The following is a 26,920-nucleotide window of genomic DNA, read 5'->3' as shown; positions in this document are numbered from 1 at the left end:
CTGGACCAAAGGCTGGAAAGCCTGCTGTGAACCAGTCAAAATCGGTTGCAGAGGTTTCGAAGGCCACTCACTACAGCGAGTGTTCAAACTCCTTGGAGTTAGAAGACTGCAGTCAAAGAAAGCCACCAAGAACATCCTTGAGGCCGCAGAAAAGGCCTCCTGGTGGCTGTGGATCCGTAGGGGGGAAAGCCGGGGTCTGATCAACCCGGGTTGGGTCGCTCGGGCGAGGGTGTCTGATGATTAAAGACCCGAAACACCCTTTATCACTGATGACGTGTCCAAGTATCACCATGAGGTGTATTTAAATCCTCGATGTAAATATACCTAAATATACAATTGCATGTGTTGGAAATATACCATAAAATATAGTCAATATACTATTACATGTTATGTAAATAGATCGTGAAATATAAAGTAAGTATACCATTATATGTGATGTAAATATACCATGAAATATAAAGTAAGTATACCATTATATATGATGTAAATATACCATGAAATATAAAGTAAGTATACCATTAAATATGATGTAAATATACCATGAAATATAAAGTAAATATACCATTATATATACTGTATGATGTAAATATACCATGACATATGATGTAAATGTGGTACATTAGGAGTACGTAGTCCCTTAAATGTCATGTAAGTATACTGTTAAATATGATATAAATATGCCCTTAAATACAGTATGATGCAAATGTGGTACATTATAACTACATAGGCATATGATATAAATATGGTACATTAGAGTACATTAAGTATAATGTAAATATAGTACATTCGAGGTGCCTGTACCATTAAATATGGTGTATATTGTACATTAGCGGTATATCCGATGTAATGATGATACATCAGAAGTGTGTAGACAATTCAATATGATGCGAGCATGGTACCTTCAAGGTACATGTGTTGTAAATGTGCTGCATTAGAGGGGCGTAGACCGTAAAATACGATGTACATAAGTCCATCAGAGGTACATAGGTAAATATGGTACATGAGAGGTCCACAAATCATTCCATTTCATAGGATTTAAATAGGGTACATTACAAGAATTCATATGTAAAAACAACAATATCAACAAAAAATATACATAGAGTAACCAGACGCACAGGTGGTTACACATCTCCTCAATTACTACTAAACCAATGCCATTTCCTACCACAAAAATAACCATAATATGACAGCCAATCATAACTAAGATATTTCATATTTCCTCAACATACTAATTTTAACCATTTTTTAAAATATGATATCAGACTTGGATTCTTTAGTTTCCTTATTCAGATTGTTCCGTAAACTGACTCCTTTTACAGAAACACAACGTTCCATCATTTTAGTCCTGAATTTTGTTTTTTTGAAAATCACTGTACCTTATAACAAATACTTACTTTCTCTTTTTTCAAATCTTTTTTGAATATTAATTGGCGAGCTTTTTTTACAAGCTTTCAGCATAATTTGTAATATATTATATTCTACTAATTCATAAAATTTCAATAGTTTGAACTGAAGAAATAATGGATTTGTTGGGTCTCTGTATTGTTTTCTACTGATTATTCTTATTGCTCTTTTTTGCAAAATAAATATTGGCTGAGTGTATGTTTTACAAGCATTTCCCCATACTTCAATACAGTAGGTCAGATGTGGAACAATCATGGTGTTGTACAGCATATACATTTCTTTGTTATCCAGTGAATCCTTTACTTTATGGAACAATGCTTTTTGTCACTGTGCTGTAAATGAATGTGCTATGACTCTCGTAGATTTTTCACACTGGACGCTACAGTTTCAGAGCGCATGAGAGACAGCGCTTTGCCACTGGATTCTGGAAGCATCTTCTAATCTGCGATACCCAGATTATTCCGACAAGATTGGTCTTGTCGGAAATGATTTCATTGTTGGACCGTACTTTTTCCGCACAAACATCAGCGGTGAAGATTGTCTCCGAATGTTGAATGAGCGTGTCGACAGGGGAATGACCAGGCGAGCAGTGCGGCTCATGCGGAAGACAGCGCAAGTGCGCATCTAAAGAAACGGACTTACATCCGTTACCCCAGTGTAAATAGCGTGAAACAAAGGGTTAATCTGGGTATCGCAGCGAAGAAGAACACAAATTCTTATTTTGCATCACAATTTTTGGAGGATAATTTTTTTCTGCCCACCAGAAAACGGGCCTGCGTTCAGTCACGCATGCATTTATGCAATAAATGTTGGTAAGTACCGAAGAACCAACATCTGCAAATGAAGACATTTCATGAAAATATTCAACTGGAACTTTAGTGGCTACTTTTTGGAGGGTCTACTTTATTTTTGATACACACTGTATATTGGTCCATCCTTTTACTTTAAAATGTTAGCTTTTCTCGATCAACTTCTTACTTTTGAGCAAGCCATGGTTCTATTCATAGATTAGCGGAATAGAAAATGGATGGTTCCCTGGCAGTAAACAAACAATTTCATTGGCTCATTTTGAGTGATGTCACCGCCTTTGCTGTCACGTTAACCGTAATACTTGAAGTAATTACGCCCGCAAACTGCCGCTGTGATCGGTACACAAGCATGATTATATGCTATTATATGCTATTTCCCATTCACTTTAATTGGTCACTGGTCCGTAAAGGGCCATCACTGGGTCCGGACCGAGGTCCGCCATTTGATGATGGCTGGTGTAGACCATTAAATATGATATAAATATGCTCCGTTAGAGGTATATATCATGTAAATGTGGCACATTAGAGGTACATACGATGTAAAAGTACTTTAGAAGTGTGTAGAACATTAAATATGATGTAAATATGCTATTAGAGGTATATATCATGTAAATGTGGCACATTAGAAGTGTGTAGAGCATTAAATATGATATAAATATGCTATTAGAGGTATATATCATGTAAATGTGGCACATTAGAAGTGTGTAGAGCATTAAATATGATATAAATATGCTATTAGAGGTATATATCATGTAAATGTGGCACATTAGAAGTGTGTAGAGCATTAAATATGATGTAAATATGCTATTAGAGGTATATATCATGTAAATGTGGTACATTAGAAGTGTGTAGAGCATTAAATATGATATAAATATGCTATTAGAGGTATATATCATGTAAATGTGGCACATTAGAAGTGTGTAGAGCATTAAATATGATGTAAATATGCTATTAGAGGTATATATCATGTAAATGTGGTACATTAGAGGTACATACGATGTAAAAATGGTACATTAGAAACGTGTAGAGCATTAAATATGATGTAAATATGCTACATTAGAGGTACATACAATGTAAATGTGGTACATTAGACGTACATACGATGTAAAAATGGTACTTTAGAATTTTGTAGAGCATTCGGGACCTCCATGTTGTTCATGTCCACACGTTTCACCGGCTGCTCTTCAAAGAACACCAAATCAAACGGCATGTTGCCCCCATGCTTTTATGTGTCCGTACGTGGAACAATATCTACACTTTCTGCTGCTTTCAGGCTTGATTGCGTGTAGTTCGCCATTCCCATCCCGCAAGTTGTTTAATTAGATGGACGCCAAAAAAAGATGAGCGGGGGCGCTGTTTAGATCTCGACCTCGGCGCCGGTCGCAGCGTGATGTTGACTCAGTGGAGGCCGCCAAGAGACACGGCCCCCTAATTAATTCAACACAGCCTTTAAAGAGCGTCCTCTGGAGTGGAGCGACGCCCCGCTTCTGACGCCAGGCGCCCCTCTGCGGGGGCCATATCAGCCTGCGCAGCCGGAGCCCGTCTGTAGATAACAGTTGGGGCCGTCCCTACTGCTTCACTCTCATTTTCTGATTTGTTTTAACTCATCTTCCACATGACCAGACAAACACTGAATCCATGTGAGCACTGAGGAGACACCTAATATTGCTTTGGAAAAGATCATGAGGCAAAAAAGGACTCGTAGGACTTCATCAGGATGGATATTGTACGGTGCGGTAACATTCTGAGAAAGGTTTAACCATATTAGTGGACATTTTTCCCACTACTTGGTACCTCTTCGTACATTTTTGTATTAGCCAACCCACGTAATACGAGGTACTATTTCTGTTCCTAGCTTGGTACACATGTGTGACATGCAGTACTGTATTGCAGTGGTTCTCAAACTTCTTACATCAAGCACCGTCTCAAAGACTGCTTTTCAGGTACTATTGTTTTTGCTAGCCGCTTACCATCACGATTTACCAATTGGAACATTTAGCTTGCACTCATGGGTAATGGGTGCTGTGGCAGTGAGGTGATTATTTGTATGATTATGTCATACCTATTTCATGTATACTGTATATTTCTGATATACAGCAATGTAAAAAGCCCCTTACACCTAATAACTGAACACTGACCTCAACTGAGGCAAGTGAGGCCTGCAGTTTTTTGGATGTTGTTAAGGGGTCTTTTGTGACCTCTCGGAGGAGTCGTCACTGCGCTCTTGGGGTCTTTTGGTTGGGAAGGTTCACCACTTTTCCATGTTTTTGTGGATAATGGCTCTCACTGTGGTTGGCTGGAGTCCCAAAGCTTTAGAAATGGCTTCATAACCTTTCCCACACTGATAGATCTCAATTCATGCCACTTAACTTATGTTTTAACAGGAGAGCAGTCACTTTTTTCACACAGGGCCATGTAGGCTTTTTTTCTCCCTTAATAATAAAAAGTTTCATTTAAAAACTGGATTTTTTGTTCAGCTGTGTTGTCGTTGACTAATATTGAAGTTTGTTTGATGATCTGAAACATTTAAATGTGACAAACATGCAAAAAAAATAAGACATCAGGAAGGGAGCAAACACATTTTCACACCACTGTAATTGTGGCTTTATTAAAAAATATGTAATTTAAATATGTACTTTATCTCTGGTGTTCTGTGTACTACTTGACGGAGCTTGGTGTACCATCTCAGACCACAGTTTGAGAATATGTAGAGAAAAATGAAAAAAATTATGAAATACACTGAAATGAAATTCAATGTAGTGTAAAATAAAGTTTAAAAAATTAATGTAATCTAAATTAATTCTTAATTACATTTAAATGATGTCACAGTACAAATCACATATTTAAATGTGCATTTCATTTAATTTAGTAAAAAAAAATTAACAAACATAAAAATACATCAATATTTTATTTGATTTCTTTTTGTTTTATTTTATTTATGCTTGTGTTTTTGGTGACCACAGTAAATGCCACACTTGTTTATAAAATGGGACTTTTTGAAAACCAGTTGTTTGTAGTTTTGTTTGTTATCCCAGCGTTGGAATGAAAGAAAGAAATCCCACATCCCCGCATCCTCGACGTTACTGTCAATTCATGTTACCGCAGAATCTTATGCTTGTGTTGATTGCAGCTCTGAATACATGAATTCCCCGCATGACTTTACTTCCATGTATTTTTCATTGTTCAATATCTTCTTAACATCTATTATTAAATGGCTGCCAAATTGAGATTCCCAGTCGACCTTTAAAAGGCTGAAAAACACCGCCTTTGACCCGCACTTGTTGACTTTTGATGGACAGTCTCGTCAATAATTTAGTCGTCGGGATCAATGAGTGTTCCCAAATTAATGTGCTCGATGTCGTCTCATTGTCTCGTCTCCTCAAGCCTCAAAATACTTCAGCAAAAAACCACCAGCACCTCATTTATCCTTTTCAACATTGTTTGCAGTGGGGGGAAAACAGCACACCGGGGCTGTCATTTTAGATTTTGGGCGACAACCAAACTGCCGCCCGGCCACACAAATACGCTGACTGCCCAGATGTTGGTGCTGCTGGGACATCAGGTCGCGAGGAGCTGGCACAGCGTATGTGACAGTGACAAAGAGCCGGGGCTCAAGGTTACCACAGTGACCGCCATCAAAGGCCGCCATTCATCAAGCCTTAAAATAATCGCCAAAAAACACAATGACTATTTTCATTTCCACAGCCGCCACCGCGCACTATTCCCCCCATGAATCGCCGGAGCAGTTAATTAGGATTCTCTCTGAGGCTGCCTTGCTCTTCTTTTTTTGTGCACGGGGATCAATGTGATGTCACTAAACCAACTGGTGCCTTGCAGTGGATTTAGCCCGGAAAACCAGCACATGGTCGCACTCGGTGTGTTTTTTTTTTATGCAAAGGACTTTCATTATGTCCTTGCAAAGTGCACGAGTGCACTCAGATGGCGGGGAACATTCTGGAAGGTGGAGGGATTTGCATTCTAGTTACCAACACACTTTTGGGACCCTAAATTATATCGACCTGCACAGTGACATCCGATGCCTAGCGGTATATGTCTTGTAAGAATGTTCAGTTTTAGTTTCAGTTGAGCTTATTAGACCCAAATTTGCTTAACTTAATTGAGAATATGTTACAAGTTTCCCACTTAAAAAAAGAACAACTCCGCGGACTGTAGAATTTTCTGGATACTGTATACAACCACATGTTCTCCCTTACTGCTACGTTGGCAATCAACCAGGATGAAAGGCCAATGTCAGACTTAAACAGATGTGCTTCAGTCCTGACACACATGCACAATCAATAATTCATCAATAATTGGCTGAGGTATTGACCTGCAGCGGTTCCTGAGCTAATTGTAGGAACAAATGTGCCACTGCAAGCGCTCTGCTTTCATTTTACTTCCTGAGTAAAATAGCTTAGGGAGAACTCGACTGAAGGACGAGGACAAATTGGAAGGAAAGAGGAAATAAAGTGTGAAACTGAAAGGTTTGGGGGTCTCTTTTGGCTGTTTTATGGCTGTATAATTGGCTATAAATGCCATTGAAAGGAAAGAGAATGATGTACAGACTTCAAATGAAAACATTACAACAGCTTGCAGTATTTATCAACATAGATGGGCTGGATAGTGTTTAACCATATTAGCGGATATTATTCCCACTAGTCAGTTGTGGAGTAGAAGAAGAAAACGACACCGTGGAACCGTTTAAAACGTTAGATGAGTTTGGAACGGTTGCTTTTATGCTGCATTTTTGAAGTGTGAATTGTAAGTTTTTTCATCAGCACTCGGTGTTACTGGCTGTGACTTTTGTCGGACGTTTGTCGGACCGTGATATCCGCCATTTGCTAAGCTGGCTCAGTTGAAGTGCTATCTTAGCTGTACGTCAAAGTACATAATATACTTTGGGAAAAAAGTTAGGCACCAAAAATTTGAGCGCCAAACTGTTTCCCAAGTATATTAGTGCGTGTGTGGATGTATAAACAGGAGGAATTAACTTACATTTCTTTGTAAAAAGGCGCATTATGAAAGTAAGTATTTTAACTTAAGTGTATGAACACTGAAACAATCGAATGCATCATGGCGGTGAATACAGAAATCTATGTTTCTCGTCCTCATTGTACAGTGTCGAAGTACTTTCCTGAAAAACGATCTATTATTAGTAGTATTTTTTGCACATGGAAAAGAAAACTTAACAAGCGACACGTTGACAACACTGTTTTTCAAAATGGACCAGGTCTAATATTGGCTAGAGGCTGAAAATATATATAAATGTACCTTTATTGCATTTTCACAAGGTTTCACAAATCACAAACTGTGTTTTTATGAGCCTTTGGGGTCTGTAGATGAATCCAGTCCAGATTTGAGAAGTCTAAGCCTGGTGGTTTTCAAAGTGGACCGGGTCTAATATGGACTAGAACTTGAAAACATGGAGAAATTTACCTTTATTGGATTTTTGCAAATAGAATAAAGGTTTCACAAATCACAAACTGGGTTTTTATTACCCTTAGGGGTTTGTAGATGAATCCAGTCCAGATTTGAGAGGTCTAGGTCTAGTGGTTTTCACAGTGGACCTTGTCTAATATGGACTAAGTGCTAAATAAAGATCTAAATGTGCCTTTATTGCATTTTCACAAATAAAGTAAAGGTTTCACAAATACAATAGTGAGCGTCAGGTAAAGTCAATGTCTTAAATGTCTAAAATGTTTTCACATTAAGAAGTGTCACAAAAAAAAGACCTTAAGGACAAACACTCGCACTGCTCATTACGTCAAGGTCACCTTAAATTTCCCCTTAAGCGCAGAATCGGAAGCCAACTTCAGCATCGTGCCACATTGTAGGCTTCGATCAAGCAGCGATCAAATGATGTTTGGAATAGTTTGATACTTTGGTCGGCCTCCTGAAAGTGGTACCGGATAATCAATAAATCGATTCATTGAACAATTAAAAAAAAACAGGCCGATAATTATGACACCCTCGATAAATTGGCGTGCGCACGTATGCGTGTGTGTTTCATCTGCTCGTCTCCTTGCACCACACAGGCTGGATGGCGCGCGCTCACAGGCGGTGTCGCTCGCTACATTGCAAAAGAAATGCGACCATTCAACACGGTTATGTAGCATACGTTTTATGCCGTATAGTTGTCTTTTTTCCATTTCTTTATGATGAGTGCTATTGGTCAGGAGTGCCGTATAAGGCGAAAAAGTCAGGACAATTCCAAGGTCCCCGACTGCCAGGGGGCCCAAAAAATAGGTAATTACTGGGGGTGTCACAAGATCTCGCAAGATTAAAAAATGACAAGATATCTCATTCAGAAAAAAACTGTCTCCTGTTCTCGTTCAGATAAAAACTGTCTTGTGGGCACTCGACCTGGGGTGATAAGAAATACAGTAAATGAATTCATCACCAAAGAAATGAAAACGAACTCGATAATTTTGCCAGCCTCAATATATCGCCATGTGTCTGTTTTCCTCGTCTCCCCCCTCCAAACAGGCAGGAGGAGGGGTCACTCTGTGCATTGGTTTCAGCACCTTGGCGTGTTTGTTCCATAGACCAGTGGCATGAATGGAGTGAGCCCTTTTGTCAGTCATACAGTCCCTTTGTTTTGGTGGGTGGAGGCGGGGCCCCTAGCATACACACAGAGTGTAACATAGTAGAAAGTAAATGAGTAGATTGTAACACATTGTCATATATTTTTTGAGGATTTTTCATTGTACATTTCTTCAAGTAAAGTTAAAACCTCATCTCATCTTATTCTCATAGACCCAATCTCATGTATTGTCTCGCCTCGTGAAGTGAGTGTCTCGTGACACCCCTCGTAATTACTGATAAAATGAACAAATAATCCATGGGGGAAGGGGGCAGCGACATTTTTTTTTTCATGGGGGGCCAGAATTCCTGGCTGCACTCGTGCTGTCGGCTATATGGAAACATGAACCATAAAATCACCAGAGGATGAGACGACGTCTTTAAGGAGTACACTGAAACAGCTCTTGCAGGACTTCCAGGTAGCACATAGGTGGGCTCCAAGTGAGAGAGCAGTCGGCAAACTCAGTGTTATCAAGTCCTATTAATCCAGTGATTTTTAATGTTATTAGCTTAGCATTCTGACTCTCACGCACATACGGGCAAGTGTTGTCCAGCATTTTGGCAGCGTTAGCTGCCCTTTGACACCGTACAAGTGTTTGTTCTTCAAATGAGGTAAACTGAGTATTTACATGTATCATGATTGAGAAGTTCTCAAAAAAGTGTGTTTCTTATGTGACAACTCTGAATCAAAAGGCTTTTACCAGGATAAAAGTGACTCGCTTTAATCGTGTGTATTTGAAACCCCCACAGTTGACTTTATAGCATATTAAAGTCAAATTCTTTCACCTGGCGTCTATTTTTATGATGAAAAACAGCGTGTGAGACGCTCTCACTATCTATGAGTATCTCCCAGGCCCTCGTCTTTAATTACAGGCTCGGCGGAGCGAAGGCGGCAGGGGGGAAAGAGTTGGGGTGTTTCATTGTGCGATGGAGAGCAAAGGATACGGAAAAAAGGCAAGGTTGTTTGGCAACGTGGGCTTTTGTTGTTTTATTCATTAGTCTGTAAAGCCGCATATAGATAGCGTCACCACCCACACGCTCTCGTCTAATTAAAGCAGATGTGACGCGTAACAACTGTCACCTTCTAGCGAGGTGATGGAGAATAAACTTTTATGTGGTCGAGACGTTACTTTGTGATCTCTTCTGGCTCTAGACCAAACAAAAGAAGACAATCCTCCTCTGGCCTTCAGAGGGCTTCCTGAGAGACTTTGAAGGGGCCCTGGAGAGGATTTGCTTTTCACTGGTGAACCCTCTTAAGTCACACCGCTTTTGGCAGACGCTTTCAAACTTCTCTGCACTTTCAGCACTTGGACACGTTAGAAATGGCATCTGAACGGGCTCAGTGTGATACATCCAAGAAAATGTTTCATCAAAGTTTGGAAAAATGACACCAAAATGCCTTAGTTCCCAAATACTTCAATGCTACAAATGGGTGTTGTGCGCAGGGCTGTCATGATAATTGATAAATTAATGAATCCAACCATAAAAAAAGACCAGGTCGATAAATTGACATTTGCATTTGGTTTGCATTGGCCTTCCGGCCCAAAAGTCAATGCTTACTGAAGCGTGTGGTCGACAAAGTAAATATAAACAAAAAAGTGCAAAATGGTGCGCGCTCACAGACGGTGTCGCTCGCTACATTACAAAAGAAATGCAGCCATTCAATACGGCTATATAGCATACAGTATATGGCATACATATTAAACAACATACGTACAGGCAACTTCTGTGTCAAGCTAATGTGGCTCACTCAGGTACACTATACTTGAGTAACATCTAGTGGGTCAAATGTGAATCACACCTCTTGTGACAATAATGAAAAAATGGTCTAAAAAATGTTGTTGATGGTATCTGTTATCGACGATAAATTGTAGCGCAATTATGGAAGAGTAAAATTTGTTATCGTGACAGGCCTAATTGATTAAAACTTTATTTGTAATTGCTCGGGGTGTCACAAGGGGTTCATGAGACGACACACGACATTGGGTGGTCCTATGAGAACGAGGAGAGACGAGATTTTAAGAAAAATACAATGAAAAAACATTTACAAATATATGACAATATATTGCAATCTACTTATATAATTTCTACTGTGTTAGACTCTTCTGCACTCTGTGTGTATGCTAGCAGCCCCGCCTCAACCCACCGAGATGAAGAGACGGTAAGACTGACAAAAGGGTTCACTCCGTTCATGCCGTTGTTCTATGGAGAAAACATGCCAAGGTGCTGAAACCAATGCACAGAGTGAACGCTCTTTCTGCTTCTTTGGAGGCGAGAGATGAGGAAACCAGACACGCATGCACGTGGCAACATATAGATTATCCAGTTCATTTTCATGTATTGTGTGATTAATTCATTCATTTGTTATCATCCCAGGCCTAGTACCCACGAGACATTTTTTTTCTGAACGGGAAATCTTGTCATCTTTTTATCTCGCGTTAACTTGTGACACCCCGAATAATTACTGTAATTTAGGGATGGTCCGATCGATCAGCCGATCTGTCGATTAGTATCGAATGATTTCTGTAAAAGTCACGTGATTGGCATATACCGAGAAATGCCTACATGTGTGCTGTGTCACGTACAAAATGACATGTCCATTATTGAGCTCCACGAGCACAACATCTCGTTAGTGGCTCCTCTTCCTTTGGAATGAGACAATCATTGGGGGAAGGATTTCAGGACATTGTTGTAAGCGGACAACAGATGATGGCTCAGACCTCCTCCTCTGTTTGGGGGGAAGCTTTCTCATTACACATAGATGGCCTTTGTCACACCTTTCAAACCAGTGGCTCCCTCTAGCCAGAATTTGGACATTGTTGTCCTCAAAGGAATGTCCCTTCTTTTTAAGATGCAAATGAACTACTGACTCTGAGCCATGCAGCATAGCCCAGCCTCACTCAAACTGTACCTCCAGCGACCCCCAAGTATATTGAGTTTGATACCCCTGGTTTAAACGTTTTTTTATAAGGGGTGTTGAGGACTACAATGGAGAGAGTGAAACACAACAATAACTGGTATAAGGTTCGTATAAGGGTTGCTTCGTTAATGTAGAAGACTACAAAGTAAAGATCGAATCACAATAATGATTGTGCAATGCTTTTGCATTTGGGTTTCTATAAGGGTTACTTAGTCTCTCCGGTGTAGAGCTGTACATTGGAGAGACCGCAAAAATGCATGGTTTAAAAGAGGTGAGAAAAAAGCCATCAATGTCAAAGTAGAGAAGCCCTCTCTAAACAGAGGGGAGGGGATTTGCGCCATCACCTTTGCTTGTAACAATGTCCTGACATCCCTCCCCCACAGATTGTCTCATTCCACGTAACAAGTGGCCACTAACAAGCCGTTTTTGCCACCGGGCAGGTGAACGATGTATTGTTATGCGAGACGGTTGTTCACCAGCCACACAACAATCCCATTGTGGCCAACCCCAGGAGACACACCCGCCACAAACATAAGCAGGGAGACACCACTCCTAAAAAAATGTAGAATGGAATGGACACTTTTCGAATTAAAGGGGTCTTCAACAAACAAGTCCAGTTGCTCCATTCAAGTCAATCCTACAGCAATGCTATTCATAACAATGTTTTTGTCTACAAATGTGCTTTCAGAAAGTCTTCATCTGTCCTGTTAGTGCCGGCAAGGGTCTCGTGTGATTATTGTCGACACATTGGATACACAATAATGGCACTATACGGGTCTGGCAGCATTGTGCGACAGTGTGTACGACAAATTGCTCATCGCCATCTGTCCTGTGTTTGCGCTTCTTGTGTTTGTGTTTTGTTGTTTAATGACGCTTAGCGAGATAACTTCTGAATAGCAAGTCCAAGGCAAGAACACATACTTTTTGAAGGCAAACTGACTTAATGAAGTTCTGGAGGGAAAGTACGGTGTCCGGCGGAACTCCATAATTGCGTTGCGCACTGTGAACGCGGAATATTGTAGAAGCATGGTAATATAGTCATGGAAAAGTGCTTTCATTTGGGGAAGAGGATGTTGGTCTCCATGGCAACAGAGGCTTTCATTGAGGTTGTTGTATGGGAATGCAATCAAACGCGTGCACACACACACACACACACACACACACACACACAATTGCAGACCATTACAGTAAATGAGCACAGTGTTTACAGCTGAGATGCAAGAGGAAACCACTCTCTCTCTCTCTCCGTCTCTCTCTGGAGGACTTTGCTCCATTTTTATTATTTATTTATATTTTATTTTGGCGAGGGCTGTTTATTGGCAGCTCTCAGCCTCTCAGCACTTCCAGCGGTGATAGATGAGCCAGGTGGCACGCTATCGTCCCGTGGAGGGCGGCGAGAGAGAGGGAAGCGGAATTGCTGCTCCATCATTTCTGGTGACCTTACATGCCTGATTATGCCGCCGCACATCCCCTCGCGCCTTCCTTCCACCGCCTTTATTTGCATAAATGTGCTTAATGATCACATTCTCTCGAGGTGTGATTGCCGAGTGCACAAATTGGCACGCCGTAGCTTGACCGCTTTGCTGACTTTTATGTGCCTGGTGCACAAATACGACAGATAGCGGATGACGATTAAGCTCGGTTTGGAATGGTGATGGCGGTGTAAATAGCGTGACATCATAGCGTGGCGATACAGGCTTTGGCAAATAAGCGGAAGGCTGCACACAACAGTGTTTTCCATACCTTCCCTTGTGGCCCGCCACAAATACATTTAGACCGCCACAAATACATACGGTGCTACAAGTACTCAGTCCTGTGGGAAAAACTGTATGGACAAAGTAAACAATGGAGGACTTTGTCTTCATGTTTGTTGTCCTTCTGGAAGTGACCATCCTCAGTCATTCCAGCCAGCATCATTATCAGCGCTCTAAATGCTAACTCACACAAAATGCACGGCGGCGTCTGTGGCCCTCTTCAAGTGGGGGCCAGTGAGTGATTGAGTTTAAATCCACTGAGCGACAGGGCTTAAAACCAGCCGCGGAATAGTAATAAGTCGAAGAAAAAGGAATATTTCGGGTGGCACAGTAGTTTGAGTGTGACAGCTCGTCTTGGTTTGATTTGTTGTGTTTTTTTATTCGGACCGCCACAGATAGATTTGGTGCTACGGCTTGGCCCCCACTCTGAAGCTACATTCATAGAGAGTCCCGCTGTAATGTGTTTGCTGTCCCAACTCGGTACAGTCGTAGCTCTGCTTCTTCAGCATTGTCAGCAAATGTACAATATTCTCAAACTTAGCTCGAAGAATATCAGCAAACGCAGCCAAAAGAGCATCAGGGAACGTAGCTGTTGCCACACATCCACCGCAGCCGTCCTCCTTACTCGCACACACAAGCGTTCCGCCTCACACTTTCACGGCCACACAAAACAGTCGTACGTGACATTTCGGGTGGCTACATATTATACCATATTTGCTTATACAGAGGAGTTCATTACACTCTCATATCAAATCAACGATGATGACTACGGATGACCCGGAGTTGTTATGACATTGGAGCGCCACAAATAAATGAATGAACATCTACATTTGCTGATGTTCTTTTGATGAAGTTGCTGCCGACAGTAACCGATTTTGTTCAATAAAGCTATTTATTTATTTAGGCCAGGGGTGTCCAGCAAGGTGTTCCAGCGAGGGCCGCATAGTGAAACATGAAAGGATGCAACTTTGCCACTTTGATATTTTGCAAAGCAACACATGTACAAAAGCTGAGAAGTTCTATATACTGTACAGGTATATATCATATCCCAGCTTTGTCATATAGGTGAAAAACCCTTTTATTAGTATCAAGTTCTCTGCTCTTTTTTCCCCCCAATTTTTGCGGTTATGATTTGTTTTTATTTTCCAAATATTTCCACTGTCTTCTTAAATAAGCTTTGTAAATTTTCTTGTCTTTTTTTTACTTCCATATTATGACTTTTTCCATAATATTTGAACTCCCCCCCCCCCCCCCCCCCCCCCCCCCCCCAACCACATTTTCAAGAACTCGATGTTCTTCATCATATTCCAACCTTTGAAGGGGACGTATTACACTAATTTTGGGGCCTTTGTATTGAGTTGTGGGCTCCTATAGAGCAGCTACACACCATAGCCCGCACACAAAGCTTTTCAAAGTCTTCCAGACTCCGCACCTCTTCCTGCAGTGTTTCCTGCCTCCCGCCAAAACCACTCCGCTGTGATTGGCCACACTCCCAAGCGCTCCCGAGGACTTCCGGACAGCTGCCCAACACCTTTTCTTCGATTGCTTACACAAAATAAACACAGTTAGGACACTGATGAATTGTTGCTTACTACCTGCTCATGACTAAGTAATGTCGAAAAGGCATGGGACGTTGGCGGTTTGGCGGATAGTCCAGCTTGGTGTATTGGCCAAGTTCACAAAACAGTCCCGTGTGAAGTGCTGAATCTTGAATCTATTTTTCTCTTGCTGTCCGGGAATCAGCAACTCCAACCACTTCTGCCTGATGCACGCCTCTTTCGGCACACCCCAGCAAACATTTCCTGGGAGCCGTTGCTCGACACTTTAACACCGTGAGCTGAGCAAAGCAGAGGGGGTGCTGAGCATGCCCATACAAGGAAGTCCGGGTTGCACTGACATCAATGGAACTCGGTGTTAAAAAAAATCTGTATAACACAAACATGCTTTCAGGGCTGACTTCCAAATGCGCAAACCTCATTTTCTGACGCGCTGGCATCGTTTAACATGAAAATACAACATTGTGACAACATTTATAGGTCAGAAAAGAGAAAAAGCATAATATGCCCCCCTTAAAATAAATTCAACTCTACGGTAAAGGTACTGTTTAATTTGATTTGAGCATGCGTACAAGTGTTCAGAAAGGGTTCATGTGCTTCATCCACATCTTTCGCACTGTAGACACTCTTCCATCTTTGTCCTCCTAGCCTAGATCTTTGCTGAAAGCGTTGACGCTGTCCTCTGTGTATAGTCTTTGAAATGTCTTTTTGGCCTCCATCAGTCTTTTATTATCATGAGATGTTTGCTGTAAATTGTAAATGCTGGAAGATGGCCGCTGATGTCGTTGCTCAGCAGGCCACTAGTAGTATTGTTATCAAAGTCATTGGTGAATATATTACGGATAAGGGTGGCACAGTGGTCTGTTATTCTGCTTAGAGACTCAAACTACATAGATTGTATCTACTGTATGAAGTCATCTATATCCTTGTATTTATGTGGATTGAAGTTTCCACATGCAATTGTTTTTGACCGATGTCTGGAAAGGTTGTCTTAATCCAGTCCTCAAACATTCCAATCCTCGACTTTGGAGTTCTACAATTTATTAACGCATTCTTTCTTTTTTCTTTACAGATTTTAATCATTATACATTCTAACTCAATGCTACTAAAATGACTTTTCCTCACAATATTGCGAGTTTACTCTGGTAAAACTGGAACTTTTTTCTCATTATCTCAACTTTTTTTCTCCTTATTCTCTGAAAATGTACTGCTGTTTTGTCCTGCACATTTTACAACTCTTTCAACTTTGGAAATTGCCTTCTCGAAATTAGGACATTATTACAATAATATTTTGACTTTTTCCTCGGAACATTCTAACTTTTTCTGCAACGTAACTTTCCCCAAAATACAACTTTGTTATTAAAACTGTCTTTCTTTTAACTCATTCAATCCCTTTTTTCAAAGGACAACCCCTTCAGTAGCGGCCATTTTAGACGGATTTGAGTGATCTTCCAAGGCACAGAGAATATTGTGTTGTATGTCTATATAAGCATGGAACTTACGAAAAGAAAGATGAGACGCTCAGCTTTCATCAGAACAAATAAAGGTTGTGTCTACCTTTTGTCCGCATGTGCATGCGTTAAAATGTCCCTACAATGCGTAACCCTCTGCAGGCTCCACTCCTCCACGCTCTCTCACTTCCTCCTTGCTGTCGAGTGTGTTAATACATGCAAAAGATCTTATCAAATGCACTTCTGCCACCTTGTGACCGTTTTTATGACTTAAAACTGATCAAACAACCCCCTCTTTTAGTGTGCAGTTGTGTCATCTCCTCTTTTTGCCTCTTGTACAAAGAAGCGTATAATACGTCTTTGGGATCAAGCGTTCGGGTTTAAAAAAAAACGTATAAATGAAGTAAAAATAAATTTGGTATTGAATGAGTTAATATTTTGATTTTTTTTCTTTTAGTTTTATTGTTAAATTATACAGTTATGGAAACAATGATTAGAGCACCCTTGTTTCTTCAGTTTATTGATCCATTTTAATGCCTAGTACAACTCAAAGTACATATTTTTGACAAATATGATGATGATAAAAAATATAGCTCATAAGGGTTGAATTTAAGAACTGATATCGTGGATCAACTTCCATGGGTTTCTTGATAATAACCAAAATCACTTAAGTTGTTACATGGATAGCTGTAGCCTTGTACTGCAGTTGTATCAGGCATTAAAATGAACAAGAACCTGAAGAAACAAGGGTGCTCTAATCATTGTTTCCATGACTGTATTTTTAGTATGTGCCAAAAAAACAGCTGCGGCCTGCAAATGGTCTCCGTACTGCACTTTGAACACCCCTGATTTAAGCAAACAGAGCTCTGGTATCGGAATAGTATTGGTCGAGGCAGATATCCAAAATCAGATGTGGATATCGGATGGAGAATGGATAAGATGTGAACGGGTGCATCCGTTCTGCAGTACCGTAGGTCGGGACGACTTCGACCGTAGTGCTGCACCACAGCCACATTATTAGACGACAGTACTTCACAGAAATGTAAGAAAAGCCAGCCGTGTTGTTTGACAACTACATTCATTCTGTCTGCCTACAAAGATCCATATTGTATACATGCTGCCCTTTAAAGTTCACGCCGTATTCATATTCGCTGCACTGTCAACAAATGCGTCCCCGCACGTTTTATTGTGCTGTTTTTCATCCTCCGTATTTTTAGATTTCCTACATGTGCTGCCTGCTTGGCTCCACAGAGGATGTAATCGTGTCTGGTTGTGCTAGCATGGCTAAAACGTCGATAGCGCGTGGACTTGACAGGCATATCCGCGCATTCATTGGCATGTAAAGCTCCGGCGTGTGAGGGTCGATGAACAAAAACAACACCTCGCCTCCCCATTCGCTCCCGTTTCAAGGCAGCTAATTATTTTATTGGCGTCCCTGTTGGGAGCCGGCTGCAAGCATTGCGGGGTTGAATCTTTTCAATACTCGCCGCCATTAGTGGGATTTAAGCCGCACATACAGCATTTCATCAAAATCCAATATCTTATTTGACAAATGCTGATTAGCTTTTTCATTACGAGCTCATCTGTGGGACCGCGGCGGACCAAATTGCCTCCGTGTTTACCCGTTTTTGCCGTCTTTGTCGATCACCGCAGTTCATCAGGACCACACAACATGACTTGTTGTCGTGTTGCATTGTGCGACATCTTACATACTCGCTGCAGCCTGGTGTAGCTCAGGCGCTAATGTAAAGGGACAATCAATATCGTTCACCTCACCTGTCAGCAGGCCTGTGAAAAAGATGACTTTGGCTGCAGGGTGCGAAGGCTTGACCCAGAAATGGCCTTAAAACCCACTTTTAGCAGGAGAATTGTTAGCCATTTTTTGTGTGCTGCTTTTTTCTCTGTCCAGAGCTCGCAGCCCCTGTGTCTTTTATTTTTTAAGCCAAAGAAAAGGATGACTTTGACTCCAGAAGCCTTGACTTGCCCCAGAAAAGTCTCAATAAAGCAAACATTTTCAAGAACGTGGCATTTTCTGCCATTTAAACGAAGGCTGCTGTGTTTTTCGGCATTCTGAGGGGTCAAATTTGCTTTTTGTATCAAACGTCAAAAAAGGAAGGCTATTAACTTTCTAATCACAGACAAGACGTCCAAAAATTGGGTAAATTATGTGTTTCCGCTATTATGTCCACTCATTCCCAATCTATTTGCGGCACTTGTGGGGAATTTGCATATTGGAATTGTCCGATACCACCTGCAGAGATTTCCTATTCACAAGCCACATCTGTTCTTTAATGTTGTCAGCGACGGTAGCCAAAAGAATATAAGCAAACATGGCCAAAAGAGTATCAGCAAATGTAACTACAAGAATATCAGAAACCGCAGCCAAAAGAGTATCAGCAAACATAACCAAAATAATATCAGCGAACGTAGCTAAAGAATATCAGCAAGCATACAGTAGCTAGAAGAAAATCCAAAAGAGTATCAGTAAATGGAAATGGAACAAAAAAATCAAACATAGCCAAAATAATATCAAACATGGCCAAAAGAGTATCAGCAAATGTAACTACAAGAATATCAGCAAACACAGCCAAAAGAATATCAACAAACTTAACCAAAATAATATCAGTAAATGTAGCTAGAAGAATATCAGCAAACGTAACGTAGCCAAAATAATATCAGCAAATGTAGCTGGAAGAATATCAGCAAACGTAACGTAGCCGAAATAATATCAGCAAATGTAGCTGGAAGAATATCAGCAAACGTAACGTAGCCGAAATAATATCAGCAAATGTAGCTGGAAGAATATCAGCAAACGTAACGTAGCCAAAATAATATCAGCAAATGTAGCTTGAAGAATATCAGAAAACGTAACGTAGCCAAAATAATATCAGCAAATGTATCAGAAGAATATAAAGGAAATCCTCGAATTTGCATGGCATTAATACCTTTGCAAAAATTGGTTAAAACTACAAAAGCACAACAAATATGTTTAGAAATTCAAATGAACTTTTCTGCTTCATTTTGACGTTTAAAAATAAAAATTCACAAACAAGACGGAGCCGCCTGTGAGTGCGTTTGGATGGGGGAGGGGCCCACAGCATAACCCGCGGCTTGAGAAGAGCGATACGTGCTGTCATGTCAGAGTCAGCAAGCCCCTAATACAGCCGATGCCGTTATGATCTTATTCCGACAGGTGTTTATTAAGACATATTTTATTTGTGGCAGCCCGCCACAAATGAATGTATGGGAAACACTGATGTTTGATTTTTCAAGTGTGTTTTTCCAGACATGTTTTTGAATGAAGCAAATAGGCTGTGAAAATGGTGAATGTTGGGGTTTTTTGGGTGGGGGGGGGTACCCACTTGAGTCTCCCAGCCATTTGGTGTTTTTTCCATTTGCTCTACTGTCAGTGATAAGATGGCATGTTTACTTACGCTCACGTGCGATAATCATCATTTGTTTGGAAACAAACGACTGGGCTATCTGATGACGACAAGTAAGGCGGGGGTGGGGTTCTGGGGGAGTGGGATTTGGCCAGATGTGCTGGCTTGAAAAGCACATTGATAAAAAGCAGGAGTGATTTATCAAGGCACAATCTCTGCACGTCAGCTGACAGCGATAACCACATGCTCGTTGATAGCAAGAGGACGCCCCCTTCAGACGGTCCTCTCCAAGAAGACCAGACATCAAATATTGTCTTTCATTGCATGATTTTTTTTTTTAGACATGTGGAAAAACCAAGACACCCACGGTGTAACTCTTCTACTCCTGAAGCGCCACACACAAAAGTGTGAAAAACATGCACCCCGACCGTATGTTTCTCGGCTGTGCTGTTATTTTTATGACAAATACACCACATGGTTGGGCCGTTATTAAACCCCAAAGTTTGACCCCATTAGTCGGACTGAATTGAAATTCGATGCCATCTCACCGTGCTCTACGCAAAAAAGGCTCGGGGTTTCACGACGCTGTCATTGTGCCAAATCAGGCAAATTCAACCAATCCCCGTGACTCAGTCAATCGTTGCCAATCGCGCCCGTCTGCTGTCTAACCAACGGGTGTCCAACGTTTATCCAGCGAGGGCCACATAGTGAAAAATGAAAGATGCAACTTTGCCACTTCGATATTTTGTAAAGCAACACATGTGCTAACAAGTTATAGATGTTTCATCTCAGCTGAAAAAGCCTATTATTAACTCATTCAATACCAAAGACGCATTTATACGTTTTTATAAACCCAAACGAACAATGTCAAACGTATTTATATGTCTTGCGTATTTGTACGTCTTTTACGTTTTTTGCACAAGAGGCAAGAAAAGGTGATGACGCAATTGCACAATAAAAGATGTCCTGGCGCCATTCCGCTGTACTGTAGCATTTTTGTATCCTTGCTAAAACGTATTGTTGCTGATTCATTTACAAGCTAGCAAGCAAGCTAGCGATGCCACGGGAGACAAACAGGGGGGCACAAAGGAGATTGATTGACAATGGTTTTTACAGCAAATCAGGACGCAGAAAACAATGGGCGGTGCAGACAGACAAGTGAGGGAAGAGGGACACGCAACCTGCCACCGTGTAATTCTTCTTAAAGGGCCAGGCTCGGTCTGTAACAGCGTTCATACACTGTAATAAAACAAAGAAGCACAAAAAAAAAGTCAGCAAAATAGCAAATCTGCGATAGAGCGAGGGAGCACCGTACAAAGAATGTCTGCAACTTGTGGTCGGCAGAACAGACGTTGGTCAGAGTCTTTGGTGGTGTTTGTTTTAAAGACTATGCACCATTAAATGGAGTGGGAAAAAAAACATGCACTTAATTACTTTGTTTGCTGAGGTGAAACGTCACCCGAGTCCAGAGATGAAACAATATGACACGGGAAACTAATATGAGGAGGTCACTGGCAAAGAAAGAGTCACTATTTTCAATTAATCTTGAATAAATGTGACTTTGTCACGCCCCTCAGTTTACCCTTGTGTTTGTAGAAAAAATGGACACACATCTTTGTCGGAGTTATGATGTGGAAAATGAGAATAAAGACGGGGTGTCATATTTTCTGCTAACTTTTTGGAGTCTGGTAGGGTGGAAAAACAAAAGTGTCTCCACGCTGCAGAGGATTTTCTTGTTGTTCAGGTCAAGGCTGAATGAATCTCCATGAATCTCAATTACAGAGCGACGCTTGTCAGCTTCCCTTTCATCTGCCGCCTTTTCTGCGCCGGATGCACGGAGCGAGGGCGCCGGGGAAGGTTAGCAGGAGCTCAGCGCTGTCACGCGCTATTTCTGTCAATGTGAAAGTCGCAATTACTGATCCAATTAAGCAGAAAAGGACATCATCCGCCATTATTTATTTATGGGAGGCCCAAAACCTTTTTTAGTACGCCTGCTAACCTCAAACTTAGCTTAACTCCAACTATTCTCTCCACTTGACAGTTGCTTCGCATTGTAACCTTTCACCTCTCATGTCAAATCGATGAAATAAAAATTGGACTTTAGCTGAGGTATCATCTCAAAGTACAGAAAAAGTATTCAAAACTTTCATCATTTTGTATAGAAAAAGATAATGACGCAATAAAAGATTTGTATTTGTATTAAAAAAATATCAATTTCAAAATAAAAATAATGCTGCGCTTCATATGCCTATTGGCATAATTTGGGAGTTTTTCTGATTACGGTGGATGTGTTTCACTTTTTAACTTTTACCTTGACTTAAAATTACCTTTTAGCTAAGTATTCAGCTTTATGCTAAAAAAAATAGTTCCTCAGAAAAATCTCTTTTCTATATTAAACCAAATTGCAAAGTGAGGCCAGAATTCCAAAGATTTTTGGTTATATTAAAATTAAATATTAATATATTATAAAATCTTAAAATATAAATATAATAATATATTTTTAAGTACAGTAGACGCCCCTACAACGTAAATAATCCGTTCCAAGAACCTTTATGTTATAGGGTTTTTATGTTATAAGAGCATAGGCGGTGCCCCGATAATCAGCCAATGAGATGAGAGCGTAGGCGGTGCCCCGATAATCAGCCAATGAGAGCGTGAAGCCAGAAGGCGTCACCAAGTGTACTCTTGTTAGTCTCTCTGTCGCTTGCACGGACTTGACGCTTTACGTTATATGGACTTCCTTACGTAATACCATGCGAATCATTTCCATAAATTCTTTACGTTCAGTGGAATTTACGTAAAAGGAGGTTCACGTTATGCGAGGTACTACTGTAATTGCAAAAAGGAAAAATAGAGCATTTTAAAATACAAATATTTTCCAAAATATTGGCGATGTTAATATGCTGGACAGCATAATTGTAAAATTCTGTCTTTGCTTTGTTATACCGCCCATATGTGACAGTTTCATTGTATTATGGTGGATTTCCTTTACTTTGAACCTTTCATTTGTCATGTCAAATACTGTAGGATTCATTGAGTAAAATTACATTTTACATTTTGAACTATTCAGTTTTATGTTTATACAAGCATAATTCTAAAATTCACTTTTTTTTGCAACAAAGATAAATTACTGAATATGAAATATTAATATTAGAGAAATATTAAATATTTTATAATATTTTACTTACACAATTCTTAAATTCTGTTTTTGCTTGGTCTTATGATCTGGTATATGCTGTACACTGGTGTGAAAGGGTTTGCTCTCTTCCTGATTTCTTTTTTTTTTTTTTTTTTGCATGTTTGTCACACTTAAATGTTTCAGATCATCAAACAAATGTAAATATTACTCAATGACAACACAACAGAACACAAAATGCACTTTTTAAATGAAAGTTTTTATTATCAAGGGAGCAAAAAAGTGATTGCCCCCTAAAGCTAATAAGTGGTTGGGCCCCCCTTAGCAGCAACAACGGCAATCAAGTGTTTGTGATAACTTGCAATGAGTCTCTTACAGCGCTGGGGAGGAATTTTGCAGAATTGTTGTCATTCGGCCACATTGGAGGCCTTTCCAGCATGAAGCGCCTTTTTAAGGTCATGCCACAGCATCTCAATAGGATTCAGGTCAGGACTTGGACTAGGCCGCTCCAAAGTGTTCATCCATTCAGAGGTGGACTTGCTGGTGTGTTTTGGATCATTGTCCTGCTGCAGAACCCAAGTTGCTTTCAGCCTGAGGTCACCAACAGATGGTCAGACATTCTCCTTCAGCAGAATTCATGCTTCCATTTATCACAGCAAGTCTTTCAGGTCCTGAAGCAGCAAAACAGCCCAAGCCCATCACACTACCACCACCATATTTTACTGTTGCTATGATGTTCTTTTTCTGAAATGCAGCGTTACTTTTACTCCAAATGTAATGGGACACACCAAAAGTTCAACTTTTGTCTCGTCAGACCACAGAGTATTTTCCCAAAGGTCTTGGGGGTCATCAAGATATTTTCTGGCAAAATTGAGACAGGTTTTAATGTTGTTTTTGTTCAGCAGTGGTTTTGGTCTTGGAACTCTGCCATGCAGGCCGTTTGTGCCCAGTGTCTTTCTTATGGTGGAGTCATGAACACTGACCTTAACTGAGGCAAGTGAGGCCTGCAGTTCTTTGGATGTTGTTGTGGGGTCTTTTGTGACCTCTCAGATGAGTCGTCGCTTTGCTCTTGGGGTCATTTTGGTTGGCCGTACACTCCTGGGAAAGTTTACCATTGTTCCATGTTTTCACCATTTGTAGATCATGGCTCTTACTGTGGTTGGCTGGAGTCCCAAAGCTTTAGAAAAGGCTTTACAACCTTTTCCACACTGATAGATCTCAATTCATCTCAGTTAAGTTATGTTTTAACATGGGGGCAATCACTTTTTCACACAGGGCCATGTGGGTTTTTATTTTTATTCTCCCTTAATAATAAAATGTTTCATTGAAAAACTACATTTTGTTTTCAGTTTTTTAAAATAATTGCAAAAATGAAAAATATAGCATTTTCAAATGAAAAATATATTTTAAATAATGCTGTCCTTAATTTTCCAAATATCATAATTGTATTCTTTTTACCTTTTTAAGGCTTTTAAAAATATTCTTTCTGCATGACAGTTTTTTTATGGTGGACAATTGTTTAATTGGTAATCTTTAACTTGTCATGTCAAGTGTAAAATATCTTTAAAATAAATGCTATACCCCAGAGCATAAATTGAAAATGATATTGAGGTGCTTTTCTGTGGTTGGCGACGGAGTGAAGATTTAAGTATCAGGCGGCAAGAAAATAATTTCCTGACCTCTTTTTCTGTCATTTGATTGTTTGTAGGAAATGTAAAAAAAATGTCATTTAGAAATCAAGGGCCAGGCTATTGCGGCGTCGTCATGCTCAGTTGGCGCCGACGCTTCCTGACCGTTGTTTTGCATTCGCCGGCTGCTTCCGGGGGCGACTTTTTCCTGAGGAGTTTAATTAAAGCGGGACTTATCTTGGATTGTGTGAAATGTTTTCCGCCTATCAGTATCCACCTTTTGGAAATATCTGCACATTACAGCGCTCTGGAACACGCCGGTGAATAATGAGAATTGCTCCTGAAAAACAATTTGTGTACTTTCCGCGCATCAGCGTGACCAGTTGTGGTGCGGGCACCCTCACTCCAATCAGAGGCAACAAACGATAACTTCACACGCGGAGCTGCGAAAAGAATTGTCAACTAATGGTCAAATATTGGTTTTTTCCTTCAAGGAAAAGTGCACATTTTTGGGGGGAATTTTGACCACCATCCACAATCCTTTTGTGAGACATGAACACATGTCTTTCTCTTTTCTGTGCGCTCTAAAGATATGAAAATAAATTTAAAAAAGAGGCAGCTAATTCGTGCATGTAATGGGACACACCTATTCCACTGAGAAAGGCCGCTATACCTCCAACAAGGTTTTATGGTTTTATATCCATGCCAGGTGCGGAGTAAGTCATTTGGGGGCCAAAAGCAAACCCAGTCATTGGGACCCTCCACATCCTTGTACTGCACTGACAAAACTTTCAATTTTTTCATTTTAATTGAAACTTTTACAAAAGCATTGTTGGTGCTTTTTGGAGGTGTTTTCAGAAGGCTTTATAGGTTGAATAGGTGATTCCCATTACTGTGTGGCCAACATGCTAACCACTCAGTCACCGAACTCTCCCAGTGTTAACTGTGTGAGTCTTATTTATGTCCAATGCATGATGTCTTATTTTCTCTTATTCTGCCGACCGGCATCTAAAATCTCCGGTATTGCCAGTTTGATACAAACAAGCACGAAAAGTAGTTGCTCGGTGTTAGCTCCTACAATAACCCAATAAACGAGTTGCTAACAAATATGCTGGTGCACACGATGGGATGCTTACACACGGCAAATAAGTCCACACACTTCTCCTTTTGATTTCCTCCCTTCTGCCTCCTTTGTCTCAGCCTAACTGGCTGATCAACCACAGCCGTGATGCACCTTGCGGGCTTTTAGCTTGAATCCAAAATGATGCATCAAGTAACTTTTTCCTTCACATACTGTAGCGGACATGCTACCGGTTTGCTTGCGCACGACAAAACCATATTGAAAGCAGCTGCTGTCATAATTTGGTTCAGATTTTGCTTTCTTGTTTCCTCAGCAGTAGGCATGGTATGAGATTCTGACGGTTTGACGGCATTAATTTATTCATTATTTTGTCTTGTCCAGCCATTAGGGCAGATAGTATTGTTCATCTAAATGCTCGAATGTGCTCAACAGATTTGCTCTGCTAGGGAAAAGTGTGAGATAGTATTTTTATTAGTAATTCTTTTTAAATAAATAAGAAATTAATTAAATGTAGTTCTCAATGCAGTCTATTGTGGCTAATCCTGCAACTGGAGTCATAACACAATAGATATTTTCTTAGGAAAAAAAACAAACAAAAACAAAGAAAAATGCAAAAAAATGCAATCAAGTGGCCCAAGAATGGTTACGGTAATGGTTTAATTTATTTTGAACATGCATACAAGTCACATTGGAATACGTGACATGGTACAGTTCACAGTTCCATATGTCCAAAAAAGAGTTGGAAGAAGCAAAGCTTACGTAATCCTTATGTAAATTTTGCTTTATTCAGTATTGAAGTATTTCTCGCCACCTTGTGTTGTCTATTTTTGATATGAGATTTCCAACTCATTTTTTCGTCTATTATGATCCCCAAAAATGTATTTTCTTTCACTCTTTCAATTTCCACTCCGTTTATTTGTATTTGATTGTACGTATCCTTCCTGCTATTTCCAAATAGCATTATTTTTGTTTTCCTGAAGTTCAAGGATAATCTGTGTTCATCAAACCATGTCTTTAATATGACCATTTCATCCTTCACCTTTTTAATGAGTTCTTGTGTGCTTTCCCCACAACAAAAGGCAGTGGTATCATCCGCAAATAAAACCAACTTTACATCCTTTGTTACTTTACAAATGTCATTTATATACAAATTGATCAGTTTTGGTCCCAGTATGGACCCCTGGGGTACTAAACACGTAATATTTAAACTCCCAGA

Source organism: Dunckerocampus dactyliophorus, chromosome 9 (assembly GCF_027744805.1).
Source record: "Dunckerocampus dactyliophorus isolate RoL2022-P2 chromosome 9, RoL_Ddac_1.1, whole genome shotgun sequence".
Lineage (NCBI taxonomy): Eukaryota > Metazoa > Chordata > Actinopteri > Syngnathiformes > Syngnathidae > Dunckerocampus > Dunckerocampus dactyliophorus.
This window is presented reverse-complemented; position numbering follows the sequence as displayed.